Raw genomic sequence first — 10065 nt, 5'->3', positions numbered from 1 at the left:
GACCAAATACTGGAGTTTCCGTCTGGAAACCCGAGAGTCTAAGATCTTTTCCACAACGTACTCCAACTCACCCTCAACCAACACCGGAGCAGGAGGCTCAACGGAAGGCACAGCCGGTACCTCATACCTGCGCAACAATGACCGATGAAAAACATTATGAATCGAAAAGGATGCAGGGAGGTCCAAACGGAAGGACACAGGGTTAAGAATCTCCAATATCTTGTACGGGCCGATGAACCGAGGCTTAAACTTAGGAGAAGAAACCCTCATAGGGACAAAACGAGAAGACAACCACACCAAGTCCCCAACACAAAGCCGAGGACCAACACGACGACGGCGGTTGGCAAAAAGCTGAGTCTTCTCCTGGGACAACTTCAAATTGTCCACCACCTGCCCCCAAATCTGATGCAACCTCTCCACCACAGCATCCACTCCAGGACAATCCGAAGATTCCACTTGACCGGAGGAAAATCGAGGATGAAACCCCGAATTACAGAAAAACGGGGACACCAAGGTGGCAGAGCTGGCCCGATTATTGAGGGCGAACTCCGCCAAAGGCAAAAAAGCAACCCAATCATCCTGATCCGCAGACACAAAACACCTCAAATATGTCTCCAAGGTCTGATTAGTCCGCTCGGTCTGGCCATTAGTCTGAGGATGGAAAGCAGACGAAAAAGACAAATCTATGCCCATCCTAGCACAGAATGCCCGCCAAAATCTAGACACGAATTGGGTCCCTCTGTCAGAAACGATATTCTCCGGAATACCATGCAAACGAACAACATTTTGAAAAAACAGAGGAACCAACTCGGAAGAAGAAGGCAACTTAGGCAAGGGAACCAGATGGACCATCTTAGAGAAACGGTCACACACCACCCAGATGACAGACATCTTCTGAGAAACAGGCAGATCCGAAATAAAATCCATCGAGATGTGCGTCCAAGGCCTCTTCGGGATAGGCAAGGGTAACAACAATCCACTAGCCCGAGAACAACAAGGCTTGGCCCGAGCACAAACGTCACAAGACTGCACAAAGCCTCGCACATCTCGTGACAGGGAAGGCCACCAGAAGGACCTTGCCACCAAATCCCTGGTACCAAAGATTCCAGGATGACCTGCCAACGCAGAAGAATGAACCTCAGAGATGACTCTACTGGTCCAATCATCAGGAACAAACAGTCTACCAGGTGGGCAACGATCAGGTCTATCCGCCTGAAACTCCTGCAAGGCCCGCCGCAGGTCTGGAGAAACGGCAGACAATATCACTCCATCTTTAAGGATACCTGTGGGCTCAGAATTACCAGGGGAGTCAGGCTCAAAACTCCTAGAAAGGGCATCCGCCTTAACATTCTTAGAACCCGGTAGGTAAGACACCACAAAATTAAACCGATAGAAAAACAACGACCAGCGCGCCTGTCTAGGATTCAGGCGCCTGGCAGACTCAAGGTAAATTAAATTTTTGTGGTCAGTCAATACCACCACCTGATGTCTGGCCCCCTCAAGCCAGTGACGCCACTCCTCAAAAGCCCACTTCATGGCCAAAAGCTCCCGATTCCCAATATCATAATTCCGCTCGGCGGGCGAAAATTTACGGGAAAAAAAGGCACAAGGTCTCATCACGGAGCAGTCGGAACTTCTCTGCGACAACACCGCCCCAGCTCCGATTTCAGAAGCGTCGACCTCAACCTGAAAAGGAAGAGCAACATCAGGCTGACGCAACACTGGGGCGGAAGAAAAGCGGCGCTTGAGCTCCCGAAAGGCCTCCACAGCATCAGGGGACCAATCAGCAACATCAGCACCCTTCTTAGTCAAATCAGTCAATGGTTTTACAACATCAGAAAAACCAGCAATAAATCGACGATAAAAGTTAGCAAAGCCCAAAAATTTCTGAAGACTCTTAAGAGAAGAGGGTTGCGTCCAATCACCAATAGCCTGAACCTTGACAGGATCCATCTCGATGGAAGAGGGGGAAAAAATGTATCCCAAGAAGGAAATCTTTTGAACCCCAAAAACACACTTAGAACCCTTCACACACAAGGAATTAGACCGCAAAACCTGAAAAACCCTCCTGACCTGCTGGACATGAGAGTCCCAGTCATCCGAAAAAATCAGAATATCATCCAGATACACAATCATAAATTTATCCAAATAATCGCGGAAAATGTCATGCATAAAGGACTGGAAGACTGAAGGGGCATTTGAAAGACCAAAAGGCATCACCAAATACTCAAAATGGCCCTCGGGCGTATTAAATGCGGTTTTCCACTCATCCCCCTGCTTGATTCGCACCAAATTATACGCCCCACGGAGATCAATCTTAGAGAACCACTTGGCCCCCTTTATACGAGCAAACAAATCAGTAAGCAGTGGTAACGGATATTGATATTTAACCGTGATTTTATTCAAAAGTCGATAATCAATACACGGCCTCAAAGAGCCGTCTTTCTTAGACACAAAGAAAAAACCGGCTCCTAAGGGAGATGACGAAGGACGAATATGTCCCTTTTCCAAGGACTCCTTTATATATTCTCGCATAGCCGCGTGTTCAGGCACAGACAGATTAAATAAACGACCCTTAGGGTATTTACTACCCGGGATCAAGTCTATGGCACAATCGCACTCCCGGTGCGGAGGTAGTGAACCAACCTTGGGTTCTTCAAAAACGTCACGAAAGTCAGACAAGAATTCAGGAATCTCAGAGGGAATAGATGATGAAATGGAAACCAAAGGTACGTCCCCATGAGTTCCTTTACATCCCCAGCTTAACACAGACATAGCTCTCCAGTCGAGGACTGGGTTATGAGATTGCAGCCATGGCAATCCCAGCACCAAAACATCATGTAGATTATACAGCACCAGAAAGCGAATAACCTCCTGGTGATCCGGATTAACACGCATAGTCACTTGTGTCCAGTATTGTGGTTTATTACTAGCCAATGGGGTGGAGTCAATCCCTTTCAGAGGTATCGGAGCCTCCAATGGCTCCAAATCATACCCACAGCGTTTGGCAAAGGACCAATCCATAAGACTCAAAGCAGCGCCAGAGTCGACATAGGCGTCCGCGGTAATAGATGACAAAGAACAAATCAGGGTCACAGATAGAATAAACTTAGACTGTAATGTGCTAATTGAAACAGACTTGTCAGGCTTCTTAGTACGCTTAAAGCATGCTGATATAACATGAGTTGAATCACCACAATAGAAGCACAACCCATTTTTTCGTCTAAAATTCTGCCGCTCGCTTCTGGACAGAATTCTATCACATTGCATATTTTCTGGCGTTTTCTCAGTAGACACCGCCAAATGGTGCACAGGTTTGCGCTCCCGCAGACGCCTATCGATCTGAATAGCCATCGTCATGGACTCATTCAGACTCGCAGGCACAGGGAACCCCACCATAACATCCTTAATGGCATCAGAGAGACCTTCTCTGAAAATCGCCGCCAGGGCGCACTCATTCCACTGAGTAAGCACAGACCATTTGCGGAATTTTTGGCAGTATATTTCAGCTTCATCTTGCCCCTGAGACAAGGACATCAAGGCCTTTTCCGCCTGAAGCTCTAAATGAGGTTCCTCATAAAGCAACCCCAAGGCCAGAAAAAACGCATCCACATTGAGCAACGCAGGATCCCCTGGTGCCAATGCAAAAGCCCAGTCCTGAGGGTCGCCCCGGAGCAAGGAAATTACAATCCTGACCTGCTGTGCAGGGTCTCCGGCAGAGCGAGACTTCAGGGACAAAAACAATTTGCAATTATTTTTAAAATTTTGAAAGTGAGATCTATTCCCCGAGAAGAATTCAGGCAAAGGAATTCTAGGCTCAGACATAGGTGCATGAACAACAAAATCTTGCAAATTTTGTACCTTTGTGGCGAGATTATTCAAACCTGTAGCTACACTCTGAAGATCCATTTGAAACAGGTGAACACAGAGCCATTCAAGGATTAGAAGGAGAGAAAGAGAGGAAGGCTGCAGTATAGGCAGACTAGCAAGTGATTCAATTAAGAGCACACTCAGAACTAGAGGGAAAAAAAAAAAAAAAAAAAATTGTAGCAGACTTCTTTTTTCTCTCCTTTCTCAGCCAGTAATTTAACCCTTTTTTGGGCCGGTCAAACTGTCATGATTCTCAATGGCGAGAGAACATAGCCCAGCATATATGAGAACTAGCTCTTGGAAGATGGAAACTATACTGACCATGAACTAAACCTGCCGCACAACTAGAAGTGGCCGGGTAGCATGCCTACGTTTTTTATCCCTAGATGCCCAGCGCCAGCCGGAGAACTACCTAATCCTAGCAGAGGAAAAGACAGTCCTGGCTCACCTCTAGAGAAATTTTCCCAAAAGGCAGACAGAGGCCCCCACATATATTGGCGGTGATTTTAGATGAAATGACAAACGTAGTATGAAAATAGGTTTAGCAAAATCGAGGTCCGCTTACTAGATAGCATGAAGACAGAAAGGGCACTTTCATGGTCAGCAGAAAACCCTATCAAAACACCATCCAGAAATTACTTTAAAGGGAACCTGTCACCACGTTTTTGGAAGATGGGATAAAAATAGCGTTAAATAGGGGCAGAGGTGGGCGTTACATTAGTGTGTGTGTTATGCGTTTATTACCCACCTAAGTTGCCGAAATAACTTTGCAAAGTCTCCGTTTTCGCCTGTCAATCAGGCTGGTCAGGTCGCATGGGCGTTGTCTTCCCCCAGATTTGGCGTAGTTTTCCGTTGGTGGCGTAGTGGTGTGCGCATGCCCAAAGTCCGGAATCCTCTTCCAGGGGATTTAAAATAGCGCGGTGTTCGTTATTGCATTGGTGATCGGTGGGCGCGGCCATCTTCCTTTGGCCGCGCGTGCGCAGAAGCGGCGCTCTGCTGGCCGCGGCTTCAGGAAAATGGCCGCCGCGATATCCATCTGCGCACGCGCGGCATCCCGCGGCCATTTTCCTGAAGCCGCGGCCAGCAGAGCGCCGCTTCTGCGCACGCGCGGCCAAAGGAAGATGGCCGCGCCCACCGATCACCAATGCAATAACGAACACCGCGCTATTTTAAATCCCCTGGAAGAGGATTCCGGACTTTGGGCATGCGCACACCACTACGCCACCAACGGAAAACTACGCCAAATCTGGGTGAAGACACCACGCCCATGTGACCTGACCAGCCTGATTGACAGGCGAAAACGGAGACTTTGCAAAGTTATTTCGGCAACTTAGGTGGGTAATAAACGCATAACACACACACTAATGTAATGCCCACCTCTGCCCCTATTTAACGCTATTTTTATCCCATCTTCCAAAAACGTGGTGACAGGTTCCCTTTAAGACTCTAGCATTAACTCATAACACCAGAGTGGCAATTTCCGCTCACAAGAGCTTTCCAGACACAGTAACGAAACAGCAGCTGTGAACAGGAACAAAATGCAAAAACACACAAGGACAAAAGTCCAACTTAGCTAGGAGTTGTCTAGTAGCAGGAACATGCACAGAAGGCTTCTGATTACATTGTTGACCGGCATGAAACTGACAGAGGAGCAAGGTTATATAGCGACTCCCACATCCTGATAGGAGCAGGTGAAAAGAGGGGATGATGCACACAAGTACAATTCCACAAGTGGCCACCGGGGGAGCCCAGAATCCAATTTCACAACAGGAAGCAGTAAACCTTTGCACAGAACCAGACTGAGCGAGACGCTGGGACCGACGTCTCTGCTGAGCAGGCTCCACTGCGGCTGATGCAGAATGAAAGACTGCAGCAGAGAAGGTTCGAGATTCCCCCTGTGCAGTGGCGGGAACTCGACTCCTAACATTGCACCCCCTCCTTGGGCCTCACTACGTTCAAAGGCTGAAATGAGCAGCGGAGCCCGAATGTGCTCTACAGGTTCCCAGGTTCTGTCCTCAGGACTGTGGCCCTTCCAGTCCACCAGATAATATTTTTTGCCACGTACTACCTTGCACCCCACGATAGCATGCGCCTCGTACTCATCTGTGGACGAACCCGATGTCTCGGCAGATGACTCAGAAAACCGGGACATATAGACGTGCTTTAAGAGGGAGATGTGGAAGGTGTCGGTGATACCAAGGCGTGGAGGAATAGCCAAATGGTAGACCACAAGGTTAACCTGTTCCAGAACCTTGAAAGGACCAATGTAGCGAGGCACAAACTTAGTGGACCCAACACGCAGCCTGATGTTACGGGCGGAGAGCCACACTAAGTCACCAGGAGCGAAGGTCGGAGCGGGGCGCCTGTGAGCATTGGCAGAAACCTTCATTCTCTCCTTGGAAGCCCGAATGGCATCCTGTGTGCGGTCCCAAATGTCACATGCCTCCACTGCCCAGTCTGCCACCCTGGAATCAGTGGATGACACAGGCATGGCCACAGGGACACGCGGATGTGGCCGTAATTAAGGAGAAAAGGAGTCTGTCCAGTAGAATCAGCTACGGCGTTGTTCAGAGCAAATTCTGCCCAAGGTAGCAAAGATGCCCAGTCATCCTGCCTAGCAGAGACAAAATGTCGCAAATATGTCACCAGAGTCTGGTTGGCCCTCTCTACCAACCCATTTGTCTCGGGATGATATGCAGAGGAGAGATTTAGTTCTATGCTGAGTAAACGACAGAACTCTCTCCAAAACCGAGACGCGAACTGGGGACCCCGGTCACTGACAATTTTATCAGGCATGCCATGTAAATGGAAAATATGTTTAATGAACAACGTCGCCAAGGCCCGTGCAGAAGACCGTGGAAGCGGCCACAAGTGCACCATCTTAGAGAAATGATTGGCGACAACCCAGATAATGGTGCAGTTACGAGACTTGGGTAAGCCCACCACGAAGTCCATCCCGACCATCTCCCAGGGCCTGTCTGCCACTGGCAGGGGGTAAAGTTGCCCAGCAGGCCGTTGCCGAGGAGACCGATTCTTGGCGCAGGAGTCACACGCCCGAATATAGTCCCCGACGTCACGGGCCATATGCGGCCACTAGTACGTCCTCGCCAAAAGCTCAGATGTCCTCTTGGTCCCAAAATGTCCACCCAACCTGGACGAGTGAGCCCAAGAGAGAACCTCCGGTCACAAATTAGATGAAATGAAAGTCTTGCCTGGGGGCACAGACTCTAGCAAAACCGGAGCCACAGTTCTCAGGCTCTCGGAAGGGACAATAAGCCGAGGCTCCTCCTCAGATGACACTACTGAGCGAGAGACAGCGTCGGCACAAATGTTCTTCTCCCCAGAGAGAAAATGGAGAGTAAAATGGAACCGGGAGAAGAACAGGGGCCATCTAGCCTGGCGAGAATTCAGCCGCTGAGCTGTCTGTAGGTACACCAAGTTCTTGTGGTCTGTGAACACTTGGAAGGGAAAGCGAGCTTCCTCCACGAGGTGTCTCCACTCTGAGAAAGCCAGCTTCATGTCTAGCAACTCCCTGTCCCCGATTGAATAATTCCTCTCCACTGGTGAAAAGGTCTTGGAGAAGAAGCAGCAAGGATACTTTCGACCTTGAGCATCCTTTGGTAAGAGGACTGCTCCAGCACCAACAGATGAGGCATCCACCTCCATAATAAATGGCTTATCTACATTGGGGCGATGCAGGATAGGAGCGCTAGCGAAGTGTGACTTAATCAAGAGAAAGGCCTTGGAGACCTCCTCTGACCACAACTTGGGATGTGCTCCCTTCTTGGTGAGGGCAACCAAGGGAGCTACCAAAGTTGAGAAGTGTGGGATGAACTGGCGATAGTAATTAATGAACCCCATAAAGCGCTGCACCGCTTTAAGAGAATGGGGTTCTTGCCAGTCTATCACAGCCTGTAGCTTGGCAGGATCCATAGCCAATCCCTGGGCAGAGATGATATAGCCAAGGAAAGGCAAGGACTCCTGCTCAAACACACACTTCTCCAACTTGGCGTAGAGGGAGTTTGCCCGAAAGAGGTCGAAGACTTTGCGAACATCTCTCCGAAGGGAGTCAATATCTGGAGAGTAGATGAGAATATCATCCAGATAGACTACGACCGAGGTGGTGAGCATCTCCCGGAAGATGTAGTTCACAAAGTCTTGGAAAACGGCTGGGGCATTACAGAGCCCGAAGGGCATCACCAGATATTCATAGTGCCCATTCCTGGTGTTAAAAGCCATCTTCCATTCGTCCCCCTCACGGATGCGAATCAGGTTGTAAGCACCCCGCAGATCTAACTTAGTAAATACCCTTGCTCCCCGTAGCCTATCAAAAAGCTCAGATATCAGGGGTAGTGGGTATTTATTCTTATTGGTGATGCCGTTAAGACCCCTGTAGTCTATGCATGGACGTAGTTCTCCATTCTTCTTCAGCACGAAGAAGAACCCAGCCCCTGCAGGTGACACTGACTTCCTAATGAATCCTCTTGCCAGATTCTCTTGAATGTACTGGGACATTGCCTCCATCTCCGGGAGAGATAACGGATAGACTCGACCCCGGGGAGGCTCAGCACCAGGCAAGAGGTCAATAGGACAGTCATAGGGGCGGTGAGGCGGAAGGGTCTCCGCAGCCCTTTTGGAGAACATGTCCGCATAGGACCAATAGTGCTTGGGGAGAGAGGAAAGATCTGCGGGTACCTCTGTAGAGGCAACCTGAACGCACTCCCTCTGACATCTACCCTCACATGATTTACTCCATCCAAAAATTTTCCCTGTGGACCACTCTATATGAGGAGAATGATAGCGAAGCCATGGTATCCCCAACAGGACCTCATCAATCCCCTCAGGAATGACTAATAGGGAGATAATCTCCTGATGTGATGGAGACATTGAAAGAGTGAATGGAATGGTCTGATGTGTAATCTGTGAGGGTAGTGTCGACCCATTTACCACTCGAACGGTCACAGGTTTGGCGAGCATCACCAGGGGTATTGCGTGACGCTGGGCGAAAGCAGATGACATGAAATTACCTTCCGCCCAGGAGTCCAGGCAAAGCTCTACCATAAGAGTGGATGGGCCTATGGTAATTGTCCCCTTGAAGGACAATTTAGAGGAAAATGTCTCCGTGTCTAGTGTTCCTCCTCCAACTACCACTAGACGCAGACGTTCCCCTGACCGCTGAGAACACTTGGAGACAAGATGTCCTGACTGCCGGCAAACATGACAGACCATAAGTGCACAAGCGGATTGGGATTTAGATCCCGCACGCAACGCCTCTACGGTCTCATGTGACTCGGATGCCTGGACCGGAGATTCCTGAGGTTTGGCGAAGGTGGGAGCCAGCCGAAACCTTTGCCTACACTGGGCTCGCTCCAACCTTCGCTCGTGAAAACGAAGGTCGATGCGGGTTGACATAGCTATGAACTCCTCCAGTGTGGCAGGAATCTCCCTAGTGGCCAAAGCGTCCTTCACATGGTCAGCCAGCCCTCTCCAAAATACCGGGATAAGGGCTTTATCCGACCATTCCAGCTCAGACGTTAATGTCCGGAAGTGGACGGCAGAATGGCTGACTATGGATGAACCCTGAGTCAATGCCAGCAGCTGGAGCACCGTATCATGGGTGACTTGGGGTCCTAAAAAGACCTGTTTCAGAGTGCTCAAAAACCGAGGAGCACTCTGCACCACATGATCGTCACGCTCCCACAGCGGCGTAGCCCACTCCAATGCCCTGTCCGACAGCAGAGAAATTATGAATCCCACCTTTGCCCGCTCTGTGGGAAACGTGCAGCCAGGAGCTTGAGGTGTACACCGCACTGGCTCACGAAACCTCTACAGGATTTACTGTCACCAGAGTATTTCTCTGGCAGTGGGAGGTGAGATAAGGTCAGAACAGAGATGGCAGTGGGTAAAGCTGCCGCAGCCACGCTGGCAGCCTGAACGGCTATTGCGGTAACATCCGCCGCTGAGGTTGCACGCTGGAGAGCCGCCAACTTTCCCTCCAGCAGCTGGATGTACCCCTGCAATCGCTGTTCGTCCATCATTACTTAGCCAGACCCTGGCACTAGTATAAATTTAGGGCTAGCAGAATGCACCAAATAATTAGAGAAAAGGAATAAGGTGCGTTCGCAGCCCAGGGTCCACCGTGCAGAGTTGGAACCTGCTGCTAAGCAATGACGGACTATATGGCGGTACAATGAG

This window comes from Ranitomeya variabilis, chromosome 8 (genome assembly GCF_051348905.1).
Source record: "Ranitomeya variabilis isolate aRanVar5 chromosome 8, aRanVar5.hap1, whole genome shotgun sequence".
Taxonomy (NCBI): domain Eukaryota; kingdom Metazoa; phylum Chordata; class Amphibia; order Anura; family Dendrobatidae; genus Ranitomeya; species Ranitomeya variabilis.
This window is presented reverse-complemented; position numbering follows the sequence as displayed.